The 27,459-nt window shown below is 32.3% G+C and overlaps 1 long non-coding RNA gene across 1 annotated transcript; it reads left to right on the top strand.

Annotated features, from left to right (window-relative positions):
- The first annotated feature begins 8,648 nt into the window (after positions 1-8,648).
- LOC128189550 (uncharacterized) lies at positions 8,649-27,182 on the top strand. Its single transcript, XR_008244250.1, has 3 exons — positions 8,649-8,724; positions 18,789-18,833; positions 27,100-27,182. It is a non-coding gene; the product is annotated as an uncharacterized LOC128189550 (long non-coding RNA).
- Positions 27,183-27,459: the final 277 nt, after the last annotated feature.

Genomic DNA, 27,459 nt, shown 5'->3' with positions numbered 1-27,459 from the left:
TTTAAGTGGTATGAAGATTGTAGAAAATAGAGAAGTCAAAGCAATCAGAACTTCCGTATCAATATAAATTTTTTGAAGATCTGACATCAAAATACATTTTTGCAACATTCAGGAAGAAATGCGACTTTAAATAAATTAAAAATCTCAACAAAACACAAGGAAATTTTATAAAGATATGCTTAAAAATCTGTATTTATGAATTTGCAAGTTTTTACAAGCCATTTGCATACACTGTATCTAAAAATCTAAAAATGATACGCTTATCTGGAGAAAAATCTTTGAACAAAGATCGTTTATAGAACTTTAGAAAAGAAATAGACGAATAATCATTTTCTGTAAGTGCTGTAACATTAACCAAACCACAATACTGGAACACACTAAAAAGTTATGTCACATTGATCATTCTAGCTGTAAGCAAGTCATAAGGACATAGCAATGAACAAATCTATAAAAAATTTAAATATGCAAATACTTTACCTTCAGTGACAAAAGATAAACTGTACTTAAAAGGAAAAAAAGGGAGATATTAAAATTGACATTTCCTGTTTCATCACTTCTCCTTATATTGATATTTTGTTTTAACATTCTGTTATCAAGTTGCATTTTGATAAATAAAATTTTGTCTAGCATTATCTCTGAATTTAATCTTAATTCGCAGACATCGGTCCGGAAAGATTTTACATGTATATTCTCGTGTGTACTTGTTTCCGCTGCGTAGACACAGAGGAACATGATATGATATGTGTATGTGTGTCAAATTGACACCGGTAGAACATGGCAATGGTGAGCATTTAAGAATGAAGTTTTTTTTTAATGTTTAAATTCCTACATGTATATGGATGCCTTCATTTAGAATGAACTTCTAACAACTTTCAAATACTAACACTAGTTACCCAATGTTAATTCTACCGTCAACGTCCTCGACAAAATCCTATTGAGGGGGGGGGGGATAAGATTAAAACAAACAAAATTTCAAACAAGTGATTTTTATTCCTTTATATTAATACAAGTAAAGTGAGTATTCAAGCAATATGTCAATTAATTTCTTATAATGATCTTTCCTCTGTCAGTTTTAAAGACAATCCCATTAAGTATCCGATCGATGTACATGTATAATCCATAATGTACCCTTGAACATTTCGTATTACAACAGATTATAGATTTGAGTTGCAAAAAGGAAAATCCAACTGGAAAAAATAAAATTGAAAATTGGGGTTTGTTTGATTTTTTTAAACAATAATTTCTTCTAAACGTACTCCCACGGGTACTGTTAAACGTACTAGAATTAACTTTGGACATTAACTCGATTACAGCCATTTGCAAGATGTATACACCATAAAAAATGTTTTAAAACAAGCTAAAAATTGAAATATTTAGATTTTTGACTTAGCGTGGGCCGAGATTGAGTTGTATTTGAAATATTTCCATAAAATCTGCTCATGACTAATGCATGCTTTTGTATATTATATCTTTCTTTGCTAAATGAAATCTGACTTTAAAAAACCTAGATCTAATTTGATTGTGTGATGCAGTTACTTTAATGCAGTTCGGAATAAAACGCCAGTCTTTTTGTATTTTTTGAGAACTCGAGAATTCTTTTCTTAATCAACAATTATAGTAATTGTCCGTGGGGAAATTATTACCAGGGTTTCAGAAGTCTGATCTTAACATATATTCTGATGGGAACAATGAAAAATTATTAAAAAACTTGCAGCATATGAGAAATCAACCACTACTGAATGCTGCATTCCATTGATTCGTTCGTGCTCATTAATTTTCCTCTAAAATATAATTCAGATGAAAAGCGATTCCATTGGAAAGAGAGTCTCCAATCGACCCAGTCCCACAACGATGATGTGACTTCAGGTTTAGAAATCTTGACATTAAACGTTAAAAGTTTTTAAAATCCCCATCTCTTATAGGGGCATGGCCACGATTTTGGTCAAATTCAATTTTAATATTTTTATTATTTACAATGCTTTAGGAATGTATTTATAATGATCAAGTGAAATTTAAGAGTCAGTCGTACTGTTATGAGCAAGATACATGGGTCACAACTTCTTGTCTGCTAAACAAGGCTCGTGCCCTGTTTTTGTTTATGTAGGGTCAATATACCAGTAAAAAAATTTTTAAAGCTGATTTGTCAATCTTCTTATTTATTTTAAGCATAAATAAACAGTTTCTAATGTTTAACACATTCATTTTCAGTTTAAAAATGGAATTTTTGCTTCAACATTCCAAATGTAAACAAAAGCTTTGTTTACATAGCTCTGTAACTCGCTTATAACTCAACAAATGATGCTCAAATTTCAGTTGCCTATTACAAATGTCTTACTAAAGCATTGTAAACATTATTATCGGAAAAATATTTTTTGACCAAAATGGTGACCATGCCCCTTTAAAAAAAATCCAGTTCAGGCTATAGAACAATGCAACCGTTACGGTTTTACATTGTATCCTTGTTCATTCAAATGTAGACAATCGATCTCAAAACATGACGCTTTTAGATGCAAAAATCATATTGCATAACGTATGCTGGTAGCATCCCTTTTTATTGTTTCTTTTTTTCCATCTTTTGTTTTGTTTGCGGCTTTCTTCTTCTTCTTTTTTGCCAAACAAGCTAATTGCTGAACTTATATCGAACAATGACTATTGTATGATTAAACAAATTGTAACAAACAATAACCACATGATGCACAACAGCGGCGCTAGCAAGGCACTCAGAACTGTTGTATTGCTTATTAATGGGAACAATGGTAGCAGTTATACTTGAAAAATTGCTGTGTTTATTTCCACTATTCATTTTCTTATCGTCTAAAAATCTTGATGATTACATGGAGAAATTCGGAATTTTGTCAAAGATTTGTATCGTTCAGATTTACGTGTATTTAAAGAGACTTGATGCATATTACAACTTCAGGATATTAGCTGGCAGCCTGACGTCCAAACCAGATTCTCTAGAATTTACATATACAATTAATATGCATTAACTAAAGAAAACATAGTTGTTTTTAGAGTTTTTCAAACACATATGGTGTCTTCATTTATGTTCAATTCAAAAGTTTACTAACTTCAATTATATAATGAAAGATATCATATGAATATCATAAATAAGGGGTTAAAGATTAAATGCAGAAAAAACAACAACAAAGAAACAGGCTGAACTAGCTATCTATAGATTTCAATTTAATAGTATTTGTCAGTAAAGAGGAAAAGACACTGTGCCGGGTAATTATGCCAGACAGTGCCAAGGTGGCATTTTTGCACCCGCTTAAGATGCGGTTTCGGAAAAATCCATTTATACCAAATGATAGACCATTGTCTAGAGAGTATATAACCACTTTTGATTTTAATGTATTTCACCTGACAGGTGAGATATTTACCCTTAAAATTAATATCCCATAGGAAATGATAATTCCCATAGGAGAATTGAATCTCCTACAGGAAATATTGACAATCCTATAGGATTTTTTAAAAGTCCTATAGGAATTATATTTCCTGTAGGAGAATGGTTTTTCCTGTATAAATTTGATTCAGAAATCCTATAGGATATCGTGTTTTCCTATCGGATTTTATTAAATCCTATCGGAATAAAAATTCCTATAGGAAGTTTTTGTATTCCGATAGAAAGTTTATAATTACCTATAGGAATATTGTTTTTCCTATGGGAAAAATTATTTTCCTATAGGAATTTGTTTTTGAAAGGTAAATATCTCACCTGAGAGGTGAGATACAATGATAACAAAGATGGTTGTTTACTCTATAAGCAATGGTCTATCATATGGCATATTTGAATTTTTCGATATATGCAGCATAGACGGGTGCAAAAATGCCACCTTGGCACTGGCATAATTATCCGGCACAGTGTAAAAACAGTATAGAGCATTGATCTGAACCTTAAATTCCGGGATAACAAAACACACATACTATACTAATGGCTTTATATTTATATATACAAACCATACGCCATTATTCATTCTTCAGGAAATTAATGACATCATTACCCATTATTTCTCAATCAACAATGATTATATCAATGTATGTCATCGGAATAAAATGTCTTACTGCAACATCAACAAAATATAAACGATCTTCGGAATGTGCATCACTATCACTTCCAAATGTCCGATTCCAACTTTTATCCGTAAATTTGTAACTGTAAAAATTACAAGGCTTTTCGACAAATGTTATTTATATAGTGTGGTGACATACATTTTATATAAAACTACAAACAAAAACTTTTTAATTCTTAGAATTCTAATCTTTCATTTTCTTAATCTATGAAGTAAAGATTATACATTGTATGCAAATAAAAATTACGTTGGGTGTAATAAGCAATGTCGGGAACTAGACCACTAGAGAGTTTAGCAAGGTGTTTTGTAATTTGAGTTAGATTTCCTATTCTTGGGTCATAAAATTTATAATTATAGCAGGCAGTTTTATAGTTTTTCCAAATATAAAGTCAGTTTCTACTCAGTTTCAGTGAACTAAAACAGGTTATTAAACATAATATACAGTAACACGTTATGACCATTTTAGCCCCGTTTGATAGAAAAATCCCTACTCCTGAAGACATGAAATTTGAATTTAAGGAAGAATTCTTTTGAATTTCTTTCATCTTTCAGATGTGTAAATTTTGAAATAATAATCAAATTTGGCTCTGTCCTTAAGAAACTTACAATTCCTGATTCCTTACCCCAAAGATGCATCATACATGTATCACATTTGAATAGGATTGGCCATGTAGTTTTCAATAAGTTAAAACTGTTAATTGTTATAACGCTCGTCGAACGTCACACGGACGGAAGACGAATACCACTTGCAATAGGTACCCCAAAGTTACTAAAAACCTCAATGTGGTCTGTCATTATCTCTAATGACTTGCTATTAATTGGTGAACCGCAAGAACTAGCTTAGAACTTTATTGAATCTAGTAAACAAATTATTTCACTCTTATTATTATTTCGTAAAAGTCAAAATTTCATTGATTTAAAAAATGTAGTGACCGCTTACGGCCTGGTACATGTACATTGATGAGATCATGAAAAGCATATCTGTTTTCCTTTTCTATCCTTTAGATCCGATTATTGTTTATTGGTTTTTTTTCAGTAGTACCCAATCACCCAATTCTCGCATCCATATTTTAGGTAGAAAATAGCAGTTGTTTATTAAATGATGAAAAGATTAATCTAGCAATTTCGTGTTCATTACAAATGACCAACGACAACGTTCTAATCTTTTCTCGTTCTCTCAAATCCTTTTAAACGTTAAAGAAAACTAAAATTAACGGATAGGATGATTATTCTATCACTTGCAGATCTGCTATCGATTGTGCTTAGGAGATTCCTTTTTTGTAAGAGTTCATTCCGCTCGAAGCTCCTTTGGAGTATTCGATATTTTTACGAAACAGGTAGTGATCACTGTGCTTTGTTCACCTACTCGCTGTGATGTACGACGAAAAGATGTGCTGGATTAGAAGACTGGGGAAAAAACAATGGTCTTCGCTTAAATCTCTGAAGCAAAGCCCGCGACATGAAAAAGATTTTGAAGAGAATTAATGAACGAAAGCTGTAGAGCTTTCCGTAATCATTTAGCGATTTAAGATATTCTTAGCTGATGAATGCCCAGCTGAGCAGAATTTCAAGAGTACTAATATACTTATATCACATTCTTTGGGTTATGGCATCCTTTATACATAATGAAGAATAAATTGTTACGAACGACAAGGAGATACCAGATTCTTTCGAAAAGCTTTAGTTATAGATGGAGAAAACAGCAATTTATGTATTTAGAACGCAAGCAAAAGCACAAGGACCTGATTTATGATGGTACCAGAACCCGAACCCTTAGAATGTGATCGACAACAGTGCAATTATCTTGAGTATCCATTACACAGAAATGAACTTTAAGGTTTTTTTTTTTATTATTATTAGACATGTACCAAACTCTCTTACGTGCCTTTGTAAGACACCCCCTTCAATCTATACACTACACGTAGTAACAAGAATAATATACAGAAGAGCAAGCAAGCAAATTTAAGTCCAAATTAAAAAAAAAATTAACACCCCCAAACCATTTAAAATATACATTCTTTACATAGACCATTGAGAATAAAAACTATATATAACTTCAATTTAATTATCATTTATCAAGGAAGCCTAGTTTTAGATCTATGTTACAGCTTTAATTACCTTTTTTTCAGTTAAATGGGTCTCTTGAGTAATTGTAATAAAGACAAAAGGTTTTATAGAATTATTCAATTAAGGAGCTTTGATTAAAAATAACTATTCAATTCTTTAACCAAAGACCCACCCATATTATACATCAAAGAGTTACTTAACAAGAACAAAAAGAATTGAGAATAAACATATATCTCTTGAGTTAAGGGTCTTCTGATTTAATAAATTATTTTCTAGCAAATTCCAATTTGAAAAGAAAAATCCAATTTTGTTGACAGAAAACGGATTGATTGTGTCGAAACAGAAGTGAACATACGTAAACATATTGACTTTAGAGCAGACACCAAAAAGCATTATTTATCTATTGGACAGGTGGATTAGCAGGGATCGCATCAATCGACAAAACTGCACTCATCTTCTTGACAGCAGTGTAGTCGGTGAAGAAAGCTAGACTGCCAAACTATCGTTTAACTATCTCTGAGTCAGGGTGCTACTTTATCGAGACAAGTCACGAGTCTTGTGCTGCTATTATTTCGTGTTAAATAGTAAAAAAAATCTGAGACAATACGAGGATATCAAAATGACACTCATGATTTTCTGCACAAATAATATGATATGCTGAAAATGGAAAAATAAGAAAGGTAACAAAAAATTGTGATTCAATTTCAAATCACGTTTGTGATTCAAAATCATAGACTGTAATATGTACATTCATTCTTTTAAATGTTGCTACCACAAAACTTTTAATGATTACCAGATTTTCTTTATTAATCACGATGTTTTTTTTAAATAGACTTCTGCTCTGCGGGCGCCGTAATTTACGCCGATCAAGTCCGTCCGTCCTACATCACTTGTTCGGTGTTTATCTTCCCTAGGCCCAATGACATACTTCCCCCGCAGTGTGCTTTCTGGTATGGGATGTGCATAACCTTAAACAGAATTTTCTCTTACCCATCTATCCTTTGCCCGGACCATATGTTCTCTCCCCTTGACCTTACATGTCTCATACTTCATACTAGGCGGTACTGGCATTGTATGGCATTGTAATATATTATGTATAAGGAAAGGACATTCTAAGTTTTTGAAACTTGTGTCCAATCCTTTTGGCATTAGTCAATAAAATATGTTCAACTCAACACTAGGCGGTACAAATGACGAGGCTTGCCTTATATGTTTTATTCTTATAGGTCTATTCAAAGTAAGAATTCATTGTTTAATTATACAGGGATTGATCCAAAAGTAATGTTACATACTTTAACGCGCTTCTCATGGGCGCTGTATTACTAGGATATAAAATGTTATAACAAAATCTGCCAACAAAAGTTTAGATTCAAATTAGAAATTTTATGACATTTCGTTAAATAATTTTAACAAAGAGATAAAAAATTATGAAAAATCTCCAGCACGGATTAAAAAAGTACTGATGTTTTCACTTAAATAGTTACATTGCTATACATGTGAGTGGAATACATATTTTATCATTGTACCCAAATTGAAGTCTCACCTGCTTCGGTTGAATGTGGTTTGAAGCTTACAGAATCTCATGGGTTCTGGCAATTTGAAAAAACCCCACTGGAATTTCAGCACTAAACACACGAATTTTAATTATAAAATGCAACTCCTCAGGCCTCTCCGGAAGAACCTCGAAAACCCGAAAAACACCTCATATGTATTAGTCGCTTTCCATCATTTTAATTATTGTTTAGACTGCATTTAATGTGGGTTTTTTTTTGTGTGGTGTTTTTTTATTTTTTGGAAAGGGTGTGGGGGCAACGTAATACATGCGAGGTTGTTTTTCCGCTTATCAGAAAGTCCCGGGAAGTTGTAATTGTCATTTTTTGTCTACATCAGTTGTTTATAAACCGCAAACATAAATGGTTTGGTGATGGAATTGTTTATTTAATTCACTAGAATTTAAGGACTAAATATCCCGATACAATAAACTTCTCCCAAAGAACATAAAGAATAATACAAATGATGCAATTATGATCACTTGAGTGTATCGCTCTCTTATTGTGTGTAGAAAATTCTTGGTGATACAAATAATACCATTACTTAGAGAACATAAAGAATAATACAAATGATGCAATTATTTATCATTTGAGTGTATCGTTCTCTCATTGTGTGTAGAATATTCGGATGTGTAGACCTTCGATGTTTCCTTTATATTTCTGTGCTATTTGTATTTCAACTCCTGGGAACGGTCTTCCAAAGAACCTCTCCGACTAATTTCCTCGAATACAATTTAATTGATATTTTTTTCGCCCCCATGTGTCGACATGTACAAATATGATCCAAGTTAAATAAATTGTCGATTGTTTATCCCTTACATGCGACAATACATCTAAGGTTAAATGTTGTCAGTTCTTAACACAATATTTTCATAGCGTCTCTTATCGTCTGCTCTGCAGCTCAAGTTCAAAAGTATATTTCCGGTGGGTTTTCCTTTTATAGAGACCGATTTATCAGAGAGAATCGATTTTTCTATGAAATAGGTGAACACGACAATTCAAGACAGGCTGACCGGCTGGTTCTCATCAAACAGGTAACAAGAAGAAGTGTCAATTCGAAATGATATTTATATTGACATGTATGTCTTGTAGTTTAGAATTCTTTGTTTTATAAACAAGGCTAGAGTCTTTTTGTTGTTTACTGTCCATATGTGCTGTAGTGGTAAAAGTTTCAATCAAACCTGGTTTTTTTTGTTTACAATTCTATTTACTAAAACATTGCATAAGTTTATTTTGTTTTCCTGTGGTAAAGGACAAGAGCGTACAAGGCCTGACAAATCCCCCCGTACCCAGGATTTTGAAATGGCATACAAACATATACAAAAATCTTTACATTTGAAAGTGTGCATCTGTTCATGTACATGTATGATATAGAACTGCATTCTCTGACGAATAAATAATATACGTTAATAGATGTACTTGGTACTTATCTTCTTTGTTCGATTTATTTGCTTTCAAAAAATTACAGCATGGTCTCATATCTGTGCTAGCTATTATTATTTGGCATTGTGTGTACAGAACATGAACATTACGTAATTGTTATCATTATATAAATGGTATTGGATATTTTTTTCATAACGATCCAATAAAAAAGCCAAAAATGCTTTACTTAAAAGCAAATGAATTAAAAATGAAATGCTCCTGCATGACCTCTACTTTTGTAGATTCCCATTGTTGGTTCAAACGATATACTTTAATATATCTGAATATATGGATGAATTATTTATGTGTGCCTTTATGACATTGAGGACAAATTACGTTTCCTTTTCCAGAAGATTTTCCATCTCAAGTTTTTGAAATAAATGATAAGCGGCGAATTTGATCGTAATGTAATCGTAAAATGTTAATAAAAACATCACTAATATATTTTAACAATTTTATTATAAAAGAAAGAAACTCAATATTCACTTTTGAAATATGTATCTGCATGTTTTTTATTCATAAATGGGAGCACCAGCGGTTGTTGAAATGCAATTTAAAATTGATGGATACGTTATAAATATTATGACATATACATGTGTATAAACACACATCATAACCAAACATTAAAAAATTGCTGACAAATTAAACTTTAAAAAATGGAAACCTCATAAATGGTTTTAGCACACTAAATTCTCCTTACCCTATATTTTGTAGGTTTTAGGTACTGACAGTCTGAAGTTATCTGCGGTATCAAATTTGAAAAACAACATTAAAACCATAAAGGGATGAATATGTAGGAACAATTAGAAATTCTAAACATATTTTCCAACAATATACAAATACATGTTTTAATGTTTATCTGTTTTGTAGATGAAAATGTACATTGTGTTATATTTTTGTAACATTCGTTCAAACTATGAAAAGTACAGGATAATTCTGATGTGGCACCATTAAAAAATGGTTTTAAAGTGCATATAGGTTCCTTTAAAATATTACGAGAGGTCAAAACATTACGCCCCTAACTCATAATTCGACTAAAAAGAAAATGTTTATCTTAGGGGTAAAAATATCCATACCAAACAGTCATAAGAAACTTGTATTTATTTTTTACTTGCAGCATGTTTGCTTTTTGGCATAGACACAAAGCCATTTAATTTTTTTTAAGTACATGTACATGTAGATTTATAATCTGCTATTTTAAAGCCAATGTATTACGAAATGCCAACGAAAGTAATATTTTTTCAACTTTTCTAATACGGTTATATTGATTTCTTCTTGGAGATCAATCAACCAAACTATTTACTTTTATAATTGCAGTAATTGTTAACAACAAAAAGATTCATTTACGTAGCATTAATTGCTGGACTCCTGGTGTTTTCATGATTAATAGGTAGACGTTTATTAAACAGGCCAACCTCAACGATCTATGATCGATTTGTCTAATTTAGTTTTTTTTTACTGCCAAATTATAATATTTTTAATGGCGAGTTTTTCGTATTTATTGAGAATACGAGACAATATAATGATTAAATGTGACACATGAAGCTGTCATTTAATCGTGCTTGAAATATCAATTAAATTAATGAATTGATCCGTCACAATCTGCAGATCTATAGCGTTGTTTATTCCATACAGAATAAATTGTTCATTCAATTTTTTGCAAGAAGCACAAATCGAATGCAAGGTAAATTACAAATACAACTGCAATTTAAAAAAAAATAGATATATCTAAATTTAATGTTGACTTCAACACTTGGTCATTAATTTCTTTCATTTTATTATAATAGGATATAAGTTAGTTTATTCTACGTTTAACGTCGCCATCAAAATACCAAAAGTACGAGGGAGGAAAATAATGTTCATACAAGTGTTTTTGTTTATTTACATTTAAACAAATACATTGAGTATTCAAGCTACAAATATACAATGGCAAGGAGAAAGCCATCTTTCTAAGTCAAGAGTTTCGGATCAGAAACTCTTGACTTAGGAAGAATGGAAAAGTTTAACAACAACTAGTTAGTGCAGTCTTATTTCACACGAGAATAATTTTACTCTTTGTGATTCTTTTTTTAGTTTCAAGTTGATATGTCTTTTGGAATAAAGGATAGAAAAATGCCAAACTGTTCAATATCTTTCCAAGATGGTTAAAAAGAAGGGAAACAAGCTTTTGTATCTTTTAATTAATAAAATAAATTTAATTAGGGGAGACAATCAAGGTTTGTTTAAAAAAGCTGAATTGCATATTTGCCTTCAGTGATGTTTCAAAGGCTGGGATTATCTGGTCTGCATTTGACGTAGTCTCATTCTCTCTGTCTTAATGGTAATGGTTGTCGTTCTTAAAAAGCAGTTTCTGTTTTATTTTCTGCTTATGGTCTGGTTATCAGTTGTTTATACTAGTAGTTTTCCACATTTATCTATACACTGGGATATATTGCATATTTTTTGTTTCGTTTGTATTTACTTTGTATTACAACACTTATCTATTTGCTTGCTTACTGTAATTCATTCCTTTCAATAGCTTTTATTCCCCCAAAATAGGCACCACCGGTGTTATATCATTTTAACCGAAGATGCGGCAATGATTGGTCGTTTACAATGTGCCAATCTCAACCTCTCTATTGTCAATTATGACCTTCGTGGTTAGGGTTTTATTTCTTTATTGCTTTTAGCTTAACAGCTCATCAGTATAGCATATATATGTATAACATATTTACAGGCCTATGAGAACTTATTTTACATGAATAACATACTAGTATACTACTACATGTAAAGGTTGAGAAAACAAATTAAAAAAACATAAATACATAGCAAATATATATTACAGTACCATCTTAATAGCATGCATTTTGAAACGAATTTACCAAGATTACAGAGATCTTTTATAACATTTTCAGTATTAAAAAGTTTAATTAATCTAAACATAGATGGTTTCTTATAATAATATTCTTTCATTATAATTTGTGCAATCTTCTGTATAAAAGACATTCAGCAAAAAAATAAAAATAAAATAAAATAAAACTCATCTTCAACACTTGTTCGGCAATGCGGACAAAGTCTATTACATTTGTGTTATTATATCTACCAGTTTATAAGGCCATGCGACAGTCGTAGTTTTGTTATACGGTATATTTCTGTAAGTTACTGGGAATAGGTGTCCTTGAATAGTATTGAAGATATATTCCATCGATTAGACATTTATAAAAATAACGTTTTGTTTTTTTAAAACTTCAACATTTGCAAAAATATCTTGTTTTGCCTGATCAAATTTTTTTGTTTTACAATTTGTAAAATACCTTTGTTTATTTGTTGGTTAATCCATATATCAACAAAATCGAGGTCCATTGGGATTTTCTTTACATCGAAAACTTAAATTTTACAACCATATTCTTCACAATTAATATATACATAACTTCCTAGCAAATGTCTAATTATACAATTGTCTCTATTTAAGACATTTTTCCAAACCTTAATAATTTTAAACATTCTATAATGTACAATGAGCGGCCCAATTCAGCATACAAATCAGCAGTATTTTTACTTTTCTTCACTCCGAGAATTGGTTTACAAAAGTCTGTATGAAGTTTCTCGATATTGCAACATGTATTTTCCCCCATATACATGTATCTGAAAAATGATTAACAATTTCGTCAATAAAACAACCAAAAAGCGACAATAAAGTTTTTAAATGACATTCCCCGTATTTGTTTTAAGAGCAAACAACTTGTGTGCTTATCTGATAACTGCTTTTTAGCTTTGGCTTTTTTTGTTAAAGTTGAAAAGTATTCTTCAATAAATGAATTTATTTACAAATTCTAAACCATCATAAACAATGTACCAACACTCACTATTTTGCAATATACTATATCTAGTGTACCGTTATATCTAAAAATTACATTTTTATACTTTCCACATTAACATGCATTTTCTAAGTATTACAAGAGCTATATAATTCATTCAAAAGACATTGTAAACCCTCCACAGATTCAGAGAACAAAACCATGTCATCAGCTTCCTAAAATCTAATATGAATAGAGTTTAGGAGGATAACTCGTAAAAAGAAACAACAAGCATTTAAAAAGCTATTTTCAAAATCGTTGACATACAAATTGAATGGAATGGGTGACAACATTTCGCACGCATTAATCCTAGGTTATCAAAAAAATATTCACTTAAAAACCCTTCAACACCAATACAAGATTTCACATGACGATATAACGCTTTAATAACTTCCAATGACTTCCCTACAATGGCAACCTTTGAAAGTTTAAGCCACAAAAGTCGTCTATCAACAAAGTCAAACCCTTTTTTGAAATAGATAAACGCACAATATAACCTCATTGGTTTTTTTTTTTACATAAACTCTTACTAATAATAGAATGTTGAGCAAAAATAGCATCACGTGTACCATACCTTGGTTTAAAACCAAATTGCATCAGTTATAATTCCATTGTATTTCGACAGTTCCAATAACCTTTTATTACGGGCCGCCAGAAGGCTGTCCGTTATTTGATATACATTTAGATTTTGTAACTGCGTTTCTGCGGGATAGTTTTTTTTTTAATAGAATTAATATTATGCTTATTTTTTTATAAGTTTAAAGTAAATTTGCATGTAGAAATATGTTTTATTCCTTAAAAAAATGTTACACATTTTTTGTTTTACTTGTAAATGTAAAGTGGGTCGTAGACTGTCGTGTTAGGTGCGTTTTTATCGAGACTTTAATCTATTCGGAAAATTTCGGAGTTTTTCATTCTTTTCAAAACAATGTATCGGGATCAGTATACGGGGCATACTTAAAGACTTGAAATATTAAAGACCTGAATGATATGAAATTTTATATAAATTATATATTTGATTCATGAAATATCAATTATTTACGCAAAAATATGTAAGACCTGAAATTTGAGCTGACCTTATTTTTTTAAAATACTATTGAGAACCTCATGCAATTAAATAAGCATGATTATCTTCATAAAATGAAGTGTAGATAAGATTTAGGGGGAAAAAATATCCGGCTTAATTTTTACCCTTGAAATTGTGCAGTTTCTACCGGATGAGCATATGATCTTGCACGTACCTTTAAAATAATCCATTTCTATTTATTATGAAATCATTTAAACTAATGCATTTAGTTTTAATTCAATACAATGCAACAAAAATAGAAATGATCTGAAATACATAATCTCCATGAGAATAATGATAAGTTGAACTTTGTATTAGAATACATACAAATCAATGTTTTCTACTATACTTCATACTATGGCAATGGTCATACAATTACCGTTAGAAATGCTAACGAACTCGGTTCTTAATAAAAATAGTAAAATGTAAACTTCAAAACGTGTTGCTGAAAATATTACTAAAACCGATTTGGTTTGACTTTTCCGATCGCGTCGCTTTTTCAGCTACGTCATACATAAACAATACCCGCACCTTAACCACAGTTTTTTTAATTGGTGGATTCAGCTTACCGCTGATTGGCTGCTGGTTAACTAAGACTAAATTATGCACGGACAGAACAACAACATATCAGAGAATGAAAAATTCACATGGGTACTCGTGACTGTCGAAATTGGGCTATTTTTCGAAAGTGTACACTTGTGATAAAACAATACATACGGTACATAACATATATAGCTGTAGCTCTGTGTATAAATTTTGGGTTAGAAAATATAAAGCTACAGTGCATACAATACTTACATGTACAAAAAAACTTTACGGCAATTTGCCGCGTATAAAAATAACACTATTTTTTTTAAAATATTTACATCATACCATACCACATTTTGTGCAAATAATCCATTTAAATAATTCTTCATTTAGTTTACTACTGTTAATAATTGTAGCTTTACCCGCCCCAAACTTTCTCCTATTAAACAACCTTTAACCGTACTCGGAAAGCGGATCAAGAACTGTATTTTTTATGTATGTAAACAAACCAGTGTTCATGTATGGAGCGGGTGATCGGGGGTTCAGAGACAGGTAAAATAAAGAAATCTGCAGTAAATGGTTTGTGGATATTTTAGTATATATATTTACACCGAAAGTGATAGGGCAACAGAAGAGAAACGAATCGGACACTTGCCTAATGAAGACGCACATGTACAAACCTCCTTGCACTCTCCACTTCCGTCTCGTTCTTTCACACCATCGTTCAATACTTTTATTGACTGTCGATTGCCGATCGAAAGGTGTAGAAATCGAGGAATTCATACCGATCACTTTGACTGGCAAATTAGTAGGTAATACATGTGCATTATACATTTACGGTATTTACATGAAATGAACGCTTAGCACATGCAACTTTTAAATATTATATTTTTTAAAACGCCGTACTCTGGACCGTAGCTTGAGGCTATGGTTTAACGCCCGTTTACACTCAGAGAGAGAGAGAGAGAGAGAGAGAGAGAGAGAGAGAGAGAGAGAGAGAGAGAGAGAGAGTTTAGCACAGAATTTAAACATACGGGATAGTCGATTTTGAATGAATAATATTGGGGGGTGAAAAATCCTTCAGCTCTGGCATTGCATAAGCGTATACTGATAACTCGGCCTAAAAATAGGAGTTAACCAATCATATAGTTTTCACACCGGCGGCGTGTATAATTTATGCATGACGTAGCTGAGAGAAATGATCGTGACGCTATAGGAAAAGTCAAACCAAATCGGTTTTGGTAATATATTAAAATTTACCATAAAATTAGTAAAACAACTCGTTTTATTTTCTTCTTTTTGGTGTGTTTTTATGTAAACAATCAATGATGATTCGTACAACAATTATATTTTTTTGCGGCCCATTTGACGCTTGCGTCAATATATGCTTTCTTGTTTAATATTGAAGTAAAAAATTTACACATATTACTGACAAGACTTATGCCCCTATAGTTGTAAGGGCCTGTAGAGTCATCTTTTTTAAACACTTGAACAATAATTGATGAATACCACGTACTGGGAAAAATACTAGTATTTAAAATACAATTAAAAAGGTTATGTAATACAGGACAAAATTATAAAGGAATTCAATAAAATATTCCTTCAAAATCCCATCTCTTCGATGTGGAATTTTCCAGGCTTTAGATTATCGATAGCCTCTTTAATTTCATCAATTCTAATAGCTTTATCCAACTCTTAAAAAAACACAATTCATATCCAAACCTTCATTTCCACCTTCGGTGTCACCGTTATCCTGCGTGGTAGCAATTGATTTAATGTGCTCATGAAAATTTTCTAAAGAAATTTTTGCACTAGTTTTTGACCCTTTTTTATAATTTGGCGAAAAAATATTTTGGGTTGTTTTGTTTAAACAAAGATAATTGGTCACCTTCAGTATTTTTGTAGATACGTTTGGCTTTGGATTCATGTTTTTTGTAGGTACGTTTTTACTCAAAAGATCGTATGATTAGAATTACTTTTAAAACTGTTAAATGTGGAACGCGACAAGATAATCCTTTATACAAAAATTTTAGTTTTCCATCAAACCAGGGTTTATCGTCAACCGGTAGGTATACTATACATGTACATCTATGGCTACTGCGTACTTTCTTTGTTTGTTTCGGATTTTTAAATTGAAGCTAAAATGTTTGCCAAAAGAGAAGTCTTACGAATTTAAAAGTCCTTGTCAAGTTCGTCTTGTGACGCAATGCGCACTAAATATACGGACTTTCTGGCAAAAAGTGCTTTTTTTTTTTTTAAACATTTCTAAACAGCTAGGATCCCATTTATATACAAAAATCACGGGATCTTGAAAAATCATTGTTTACAAAATTGTAACCATCCAAAGAGCAATGAGGTCCAATATGTTGTGGAGCATGGTCAGAAAACATTGTAAAACTAGTTACAATATACTGACGGTATCATACATATCTATGGTGTTCCGATGGTGCCACTTCGACCTTCGCACTTTCGCCTTTAGGTCGAAGATGCGAGAGTGCGAAGTTGCGAGGGCGAGAGTGCGACGGTGAGGGAGCAAAAGTGCGAAGATGCGACGGCGAAGCGCGAAGATGCGATGGCGAAGGTGAGAAGGCGAAGGAGCGATGCTACTATCGTTCCTTCGCCTTCGCACTTTCACCTTCTTACTTTCGCCTTCGCATCTTCGCGTTTCGCCGTCGCATCTTCGAACTTTCGCTCCTTCGCCGTCGTACCTTCGCACTTTCGCCTTCGCAACTTCGCACTCTCGCACCTCGACCTAAAGGCGAAAGTGCGGATGTCGAAGTGGCCACATCGGAACACCATACATATCAGATGCTGTTGAAGGATGTTGTTAGATGACAATAGCCGTGTTCCATACTCGTTGTGACCTACATCTGGGTTGATCCGCTCGATCAGCTGATCGTCGTTTGAATACGACAACACAGAAACAGAATTATATTGTATGTACAGTTCATTCTCAAAATATTAATATTTTTGTTCCACTATTCAAAACCCCAAATATGATGGTATCACATGAGGATTCAACAACAGATAGGTAAGAGGTATATTCACTCTTAATTAAAATAATTGAGCATCCTTTTTGTGCTGATTTGGATTTCCTAGGGAAGATATATGCTTTAAAATCTGGATCATCCATTGTAAATTCCTTGTCGATCCAACATAACGTCGTACGTACACAAAAAGTTTTTAAAATTTGATTCTTTCCATTTATTTTCGAAGCCTCCTTGGATATTCCATTCTATGATTTTTAGGTATTTGGGGTTGTTCTTTAGTTACAGTAGCATGGCCATTGGGCTGAAACTTGGACTTGTTGTGTACCAAGTCAATTGGTATCAGTAATCAAAGTACTGAAGAACTGACGGGAGTTGATTTTGTCGATGTTTATTTATTTTAAAATCAATGATATGTTATTTTGCATGACAAGTACATGTACGAGTATCTAATTTGAATTACGCACATTTTTATAATATGAATTTTTGGACTTTTTCGACAAGAATGTCGATCGAGAAACACCCATATGACTAATGTTAAATAATATTTAAAGATAAAATTAATTCAATCAAACTATGTATCAGTGATAGAAATATTTCTCGAAAATTGTATGGATCCAAGCAATAATGAACTCTAGTCTCGTTCAACCAAACGCTCGGCTGACACCGTAAATCTCCGACAAGGATTTACAGAGACAGTCGAGCGTCCAGTTTAACGAGATTATATTGAACCTTGGCGTAGGAATACATACGACTACAAAAATATTTAAATTGTTCGTACCATTTAAAATCTGACTATTTTCAAGGTATTTATAAATAAGTTTCCTTGAAAAACAATGCTTTAGCAAACATTACATCGAAATCATCAATTATTTTCAAGAACTAAGTCTTGTTAGCAGCAATGATTTGTGCTGAGGTCCAAACACTGTTTCACTTTCGGTTTGTCTGAGTAACTGCATAGGAGAGTTGATTAAAATCAACTCCCAAAAATCCATTGTTCGAGGTGTAAGAGATGTACTAAAGGCTGTATGTATTTTTAAAATCCGTTTTCGACTCTTTTAAAGACGATTCAATACTTCATTCTTTGTTCACTTTAGTCTTTACAGTCCACCTATTTTCATATAGATACAATACATATTTTATAAATATAAGCACGAGAACAGGACATTAGACAAAATACTTGAACTGAGGTTATAAATCATTTAGTAATTTAAACTATTACCAATATACTTTCCAAGATTGTTATTTCATTTTTTTAGCTTAAAAGTTGTACAAGTTTGACCATCGAAGGTCTCCTTCAAAAGGTAGATTTAATATATTTTTTTACGGGAAATATCACAAAAAGGACGTACATGTATCAACATAAAACGAAAATCATCTTCCACGAAATAAATATTACGATTTATGCATGATACCTGGTGGTCCTATTGAATCGACCAGTTTCAACAGCAATGGTAATTGAAGACTAAATTTTACAAATACATTTTTAAGCTTAGTAGGTATGACTATTGTAAGCAATGTTGTGAAATAGGTATCGATAATATGAACATTTAATAGAATTTTCAATGCATGCAAACATGTCTTGTTTTGCATGGTTACACATTATTTGTTTAACAAGGCTGAGTACAGATCGAGTACGCACGCTTTCGCGCAGCGTTTCATTTGTATTGTGACGTCATCTTTTTGCGTGGTTGACGCCATGGCGTGATAGTTTCAACTGCAGATATTCAGCAAAATTTGTTGAAAATAGCTCGTTTGATGCGTAAAATTGATATTATATTGTGGAATAAACATAAATGTAACGAAGTATAAGCTATATTTTTGCTCGGGTCGAAAACGTGAAGAGGGTTCAGCAAGCCTAGCCGTCTGTCAAGTTTTTAAAAACCCGCCTTAATATAGCTTGATTCATATATTTCAAGACAGTAACCATGTATTTTATATCAATGACCCTTAATATGGTATGTTATATATTTATATATAGCTTAAATATGTCTAAATGTTTTTATAATACTATAAAGATACTATAAAGATCACCATTTCCGCCTTTGTCAAATAAAAAATAGCCATTATCTGACAAATCTGGGGAATTTGGCATACAAAAAACAACTGATAAGACCCCTGGAACAAACCAGGAGGTAAAAGGATTTTTGTATTTGACCATTTGATGCCTTTTAGCAATAACTATAATATGAAGAAAAGAAAAAGAAATCCCTAGGGCAAAAGCTTTTTAAAAAATGTAAAAAGATTTGCAAAATTGATACATTTCAAGCAAAATCCAATAGGTCCTATGTTAAATTGTAAAAATTAACAAACTTTGAGATTACCCCTTAAACAAACGGTGTGGTAAATGTCTAATTTTTTAATCTTAAAATAATAATTTTATTAGTAGAAATTCAAATTCATGTAAAAAAAAATTCATTAAAAAATCTGGGGCAGAACAAATTAATTCCGGCCTCGTTAAGGTAACTTCATTGCATCTCTGAGCATCAGTGGTAGCTAGACGACACGTCAACGGAGAATGGTTTAACCTTGAATACCGGGGCCTTATGTCTTGAAATTTTGATACTAAGCACTAGTACTTTTTGTCATTTATAGAAAGATAAACTTTATGTTACACTGCTTATTTCAAATATTATTGATTTATTGAAAAGATTAGATATGATTGTACTTATAGTATAACAATAATGTATCCACTACAATTACACCAAAATATAAGTGTTTGAAGATTATTTGGACACAGTTAACGATTTGACAATGCAGTGTCAAGGTATTATTTGCAAGTATTGTTATTTGTATAATACAAAACACACTGGAAAACCATTCCAGTTCTTTCTGAGATCGATTTTAAATAGTGCTTCACCACGATCACATTTTATAAATTCAGTATGCATGCATCTTTATATCTTCAGGCTTAGTTACTTTTATTGTTGATACGTCAGATGGACAACTGCTAACCAAGGTCTTCCTGATAAGTTAAAATGATAAGTAAAACAAATTCAAGATGTGGCCATGTTCTCTGTGTATTCTCAGTGTTCTCTGTACTCTATCCTGTCGATGCCAAGGTTATAACGGGGGTCTACATCTGAATATCAGACTTAGATAAATCAAATTCTCTTGATAAAACGGACATGGTTTTGCAATTTATTTATGGACGTTTTGGAAAAACACGGTTCTCATACAGTTAACCCCTTAGGAATGTCTCCGGCATTTTTGTGTGTGATAGGAACTTGTTTTTATGCCATTCGGACCATAGGGTTATTTTACTCCAACGTCTCCATATAAGCGGAGTATTCTTGTGGGGATTTGTAAGGCCAATTACTGAAACAATCTTAATCCGTCAATAGACGTTTCAATAACGCTGCGAAAAGCAGACTCTTTTATCACCAGTAGGTAATGCCTACTTTATAAATGCCCATTTCGCAAATAGATTGGTCTTTTGACTCGCATGTACTTCAGTGTTTGTCGTACATTGGTAGTCTTGTACACATACCCTGAGGGTATTGTCTTTTACATCTAGAATTATTCCTGTTTCTGTTCCAAATCCACTTAGAACCCCGATGGGTATCTTTGATCTAGATTGATCAAATCATCATCAGAACTATGAATATGCAAAATGTACATTGTAAACAAGGCATTATGATAAAAACCAATTTTCTTAGCTTGAGAATTCCACTTGAAGACAAAATAGATTGGTGAAATGTTTTTGTAAAGAGTTAGAATATCTAACATTGAATGCAAAACACTGCTTTAACATCAAATAAATAAGAGGCCAATGGGCTACAACGCTCATCTGAACAACAGCTATTTTATTTCTTTATAAATTCTTATAAATTAAGCTCTTTTAATAATCTCATACATTCCAAAATTTGACAATGAATAAAAGTAATATATAAATAGAAACTCTCTTTTCGGACATCATACCCTAAGATAAAAGATGTACCAACTGACCAATCTAGTTGTGTATAAATGGTAACAAAATTGGAAATGAACTTCGTATAATGTAAATAATATACAATTTATATAAAAGGTAAACGGAGGTCACTGTGAATTGATATGAGGATATAAAGATATGAGGATGCATAAAAAGTAAAATCACCAGACATTATGATAGCATTGGTTCTCTTCAGGAATTTTTTAAAAGCATTTTTCCTTTAATATATTTTTGCTTTGAACTTTAAACCCTTTTTGGGGCCACATCATTAGTCCGGGGTAAGAGTTAGTAATCTCACAAGTTTACGAATGCTAAATCTTAAGTTTATCTGCCTGTAATGAGAATAAATTCATTTATACAATTGCAAGCAACAGCAACCGCAACATCAGTCGTGATCCTAATGAGGATCGGGTTAGCTTCAGCTAAACCATCGGGTTTTTGATTTTCGCAATTCAATCGGGCTTGGCATCCTTTTTCATCAAATTATTCCGCAATGCTGGATCATCTGACGAAATTTTTGGGTGTTTTTTTACATGCATTGCAGGTTGACATTGGTTTTCTGATTTAGTATAAACACATTCCGGGCTTATGCTGATTGATCATGGATTGATTGATTGAATATTTCTTTTGCTGATGTCATTAATTTATATTGATCAATCAAACAATTTGATTGGTTCATTATGGATCGATTGATTGATTCAACATGGTTCATTATGGATCGATTGATTGATTCAACAATCCATTGCTGATATGATTGATTACCGTAACATTTATTTATTTCTTGATTGCTGATGTGAATATTGATCGATTTATTGTACAGCCATATTCCTGTTCACCAACTGGGTGAACAGGTCGGTTGTATAAAAATGCATGTTCAACTTTAATAAACAAGCCATGACCAAAAACGCCAGTTGCTATTCAGCTGTTGTTTTTTATAATGTTGATAAAAATAGATTCACATCTGTGAACTATAAATTACATTCGTTAACTATTATATGATAGTATAGAATTGTTTATCATAATATCAAAACTCGTGAAAATATATTTACATGTATCACATTGATGATCTTCAAGTTATTTTTCAAATCGTGAAACCATATTTTTCAAATAAAATATGTTTTGCAATCACAAGTCATAGTTTTCAGTGTTAATTATAGTTTACACTTCTGAATATAGATTATTGCGTCAACTATGGTTTACAGATGTGAAATATAGATTAACATCGTTAACTAGAGTTTACGGTCCGTAAACTGTCGTTTACACCTGGTAAACCTAATTAATCGACTGTGAAACTATGTTTAACTCATATTAGTTTCACGTAAAGTAAGGATCAGATATGAATTAAACTACGGGATTTCATGCAGTGTTGTTTTCAAAAGAGTCTAGAGAAAGACAATTTCAATGTTCAACGTATCGTATTATAAAATTCAAGGAAACTTAACAAAAGTGAGATTTAATAATACGGACAACAAATCTTGGGGAATCTCGGTGAAACGATACTTTATAAATAACCATAAGTCCATTCATTTTGAGAGAAATTATCAAAGAAACCTTAGAAGTAAATGATGGGTGAATTTGCATCGTAGCAGAGATCACTTTAATTCAATTTACGTATAAATTGTTATCGTTCGACATACTCAGACGAATCATAACTATTCTCTTAGTCCCACACAACAGGATAACCAGACAAGATAACATTATATATACTTTATTTATCGATTGGGATAAAACTTCTCAAAGTAGAGGTTCACAGGAATTCAAATCCTAAGATTGCTTAATGGAGAACAGTAATCCTATTAACTCCATTGAGGGCAGATAATTCCAATTAAAGCCGTTATCCTTTAACCTCATGTTTTCTTCTCCCATGGGATTTTAAATAGGATTAATTTAAGTGGGAACTTTCCCCAATTAGATGATATCTGCAACTGTGGAAGAATACTAGAAAAATGTGTACGTTCAGGATGACATGATGTGGTCAGAGTAAGAAGTCCAACAGAAATTCATAAAAAAATAAACTTACGTCTCAAAGAACGTTTTGGCTTAGAGTCTGAACTTTGTGAAAATTGGAATCCTTATCATGTTAATTTGCCTTTAGTGGTTAATTGTGGACTGAAAAAAATTGTCAGAGATCACATGTAGAATATTTCGTCTTCAATAATTACTTATCTTGGGTTTAATACTTCTGTTTTAGACTTTGTTTAGAGTTGCCTCGCTTTGCCAAATCGGAAAAGTATAACTTTTGATCGTTGTTTGGCCTATCTTAGAAAAAAAAGAGAAATTCCTCAATAAAACAAACATCTTGAAGTGTCACCGATAATTTTACCTTGATGGTGAAACCAAGCTGACATTGAAAGAAACATCGATAAACCTGATCAAAAGAAGCAGCACAAAGTCACTGATGATATCGACATGCATAGTTCATATGGCGGCCCACCCAAAACGGCAAATAAATCGACAATGGATTTTATCAGATGATTGTCTGTTTCCTACAAGCGTACGTTTTCTATATCACTCAATGCAGATCTTGTTATTACGGTTAATTTGATGAGATAAAAAAAATTAATCGACAGATCTGGTAAACCATGAAAACTACATACAAAACAAGAATTGCTAAGAGAAAGAAAATGATTTGTTCGTTTTAATCCTTGGCCCAATAAAATATTACACAATTATGCTAGCGTCATTCCTATCTTGGTTTTGATTTTACAATGCACCTTTCACTGTTCTGATTCTTTGAAAGATAACACAGTCAAAACAAATGTCAACAAACTTGGAAGTTTGGATCGACGTGGAAGAGAAGCATCGATCACGTCGACATGCCTTGATTGTAATTACATGTAATATAAATCACGAAAAAGCAAATATATTATGGTCTCATAACAAAGGGTTATTCGCGGTTAAACGCGAGTACCAAATATGACGAGTTTATTTCTTGTAGACAAAAAGTTCGACAAGAGAAAGTTCACAATATCACCGTGTGTGGCAACGCACTTTGAAATTTTTTTTCAAGTGTGTTTTGGGAACATCAACGCATTTTGAATTTTTTTTTTCAAAGTGCATTAAAGGATCTATTGCAAATAACAATTGAATTGACCTTTAGGACCAGTATTGGTTTTTGTCTTTACAAAAAAAACATATAGATTTCCGTTCCACTTCTTGATTTTAGGCCATACACTGTAAACTCTTTGGTTCTAGTTCTTATAATGTATAGTTTTACTGAAAAAAAGTTTCACAGTCGTTTTCCGAGCAATATGAGTTATGGTTGCTTTTTACTTGATTATTTTTTAATTCTATATTCAGTTAACATTTTTATACGATCCATTCTTTATATGCCGTTATCTACAACCAGAGATATATTAGCAACTATCGAAAGTCTCGCGTTATGCAATTTTAAAGTTGCTGAATATCATTTGTTTTGGAAAGAAAAATGAAGGGTAGGGGACCTTCTTCTTGCAATCAGTTCAATGACGTACTAGTAACTGACCTGTATCTTTGGTTCACTCCCCCCCCCCCCCCCCGTTCTCAAAGACGGTAAATTGGATTCACTAGTGTTAACAAATCATCATACTATCAACAAATTAGAAATTTAGTTCCAGAATTTGTGATTTATGATTTTTTTTCAAAGTGCATTAAGTGTTTGATATCAAAAATGTTGATGTACCTTCATAACTAGCTGCAGGTCCATAGCTCCCGGTCTAAAATAGTTTGGATGGACGACCTGGGAGCTACAGTGCCACCCATTGAAATAATTGTGTATTTATTGCTTCTTCTTCATGAAATCAATTAAATGATGTACTTATAATTGCCCTGTATCCTTCGTTAATCCCCCCCCCACCCATCTTCATCCCCGTTCTCAAAGACGGTAAATTGAATTTACTAGTATTAACAAATCATCATACTGTCAACAAATTAGAAAATCAATTCCAGAATTTGTGACTTATACATATTTTTTTCAAAGTAGGAAAGTGTCTTGATACTTAAAATGTTGATATACTTCAAAACGCACTTAGAAAAAAGTTTTCAAAGTGGGTTAACTTGCAATTGGTCCCAAATTGAACGCAAATTGAACGCACTTTGAACAAAAAAATTTCAAAGTGCGTAATTTTTTCAAAGTGCGTTGCCACACGGCTTGTCGTCAAAAGCAATTTATCTATTTATTTATTAGGCGTATATTCCAATTTTTACTTGTAGTTCCCTGTTATTCTTCTTCTGATCCGCTCTCCTGTATCAAATTATCAATTTACGTCTTATATATCTCCATTTTCATACACGCTTTAGTACCAACGTTTTCTCATACCTCTGTTAATTTTTGTTGATGTTTACATGTTGTTTTCTATGTTTTAATCACTGAAACAATTCGTTTCCATTGGAAACGGAAGGCCCTAATTTAAAGAAACAGTAGAGTAACAGAATGGTCTTCCGTTAGAAACTGACAACACTGATAGTACCAGTAGAAGGCCCTTGGTTGGAGCGGGAGACTTTTAAATAAATGGTTCAAGTTATGGGGATTGTGGAAATTTCAGTTAATTAAAAACAAAAAATAGATGTTATCTGTATGAATAACAAATGGCAATGATGTAATTCTAAAGGCGATCAATTAGTAAACACTTGTACAGTAGTTGTTATTTATTCCTACAAAACTTGGTCCGTTTTATGAACTTTTGTCAGTGCTTCCAATAAATGGAATTGAATAATAATAGATCATGTTAATCCCATTATAAAAACATAACTGTACGTCAGATGCGTTTATCAATGCTTCCAATTTTCCCATTAGATTCTGTCGTTACTCCCTTTCTCAGGTGACGTCCAGCAGATGTAATTAATGTATGATTGATCCAAAATTAATGGACAATTCCTATACCTCATCCATTGATCGAAGGTGGAAAAGTTCTTGTACATCAAAGAAATCGGTTACCTGCCATGAGATGTTTTGTCTCAACCTTGCCAAATCAATTACTGCCGACCCATTGCTGTAAAGAACGCGGTAAGATGTAATAGAGAGAATCACAATGTCAATGGAATTGACATGCAGTGGACTGATTCGTGTCCTGTTCATTAAGAATGACGATTATTAAGTGTGAGTGTGAGAATAATTCTGCTTTCTTGCTCAATACTTAAAGTTTCTTTACGCCATTCCCAATGTTAATCTACACAATTTTTTTTGGTATTTAATTTTTTTTGGGAACATGTTTTGCCATCAACGACTCTCCAGATAAATCACAGTCTAGAAAAATTGTGGAATCAGATTTTTTCAGCCTTTGAATTTATCATAATAGTATTACAAATTCGCATTCTGCGATTACCAAGTCAGATAAAAACCAAAGTAGTGAAACTACTGAGGGATTTCATTTTTGTAAGAATTTCGTTCGACAAATGCCTGAACATTGCTGATTCATTGTCAGTTGTTACAACTTATCTGTGAAGGGAAAGTCTCTGGGAAATTCTAATAAAATTTTACCCTTTATTATAGTCAATGTGTTGCTCTTCAGTAAAAAATTTTTTAAAAATCAAGTAATTGCCATCTGATTTTATTGCTTGATAAATAATCTGCCAGAGTGGATCAGTTAAACCCAAATGGCAAAAAAAAAAAATAAAAATACTACAAGCGGGTCAGATTCTTTTTTTTCCTTTATTTTCAGTTTTCAGTGATGAGACGAGATTTCGCAAGGTTATTGATCCTCACACTCGGTAACAATGCAACAGCTGTAAAAATAAAGTAAACCGACCTTTTACTTGGTGTTTTCATTGTTGCAACAAATGATGGTAACTAATTTTGGGTAGAATGCACGCAAATATGATTAGGAAATTCTTATATTGCTATCTTGTTAGTAAACACATAAAAAAAAATTCTTTACAGTTACGTAGTTTTGGGAAAATCTACATCCCCAAGCTTTGCTTGAGATGAGCATACATTACAGTTCCTGATTGATTATCTAAAGATATGATGTTTTATAAGCGAGGGATAGCGCTCTATGGCCGACAGGGGATATTGTCTTATT

Source organism: Crassostrea angulata, chromosome 6 (genome assembly GCF_025612915.1).
Source record: "Crassostrea angulata isolate pt1a10 chromosome 6, ASM2561291v2, whole genome shotgun sequence".
Taxonomy (NCBI): domain Eukaryota; kingdom Metazoa; phylum Mollusca; class Bivalvia; order Ostreida; family Ostreidae; genus Magallana; species Magallana angulata.
This window is presented reverse-complemented; position numbering and strand designations above follow the sequence as displayed.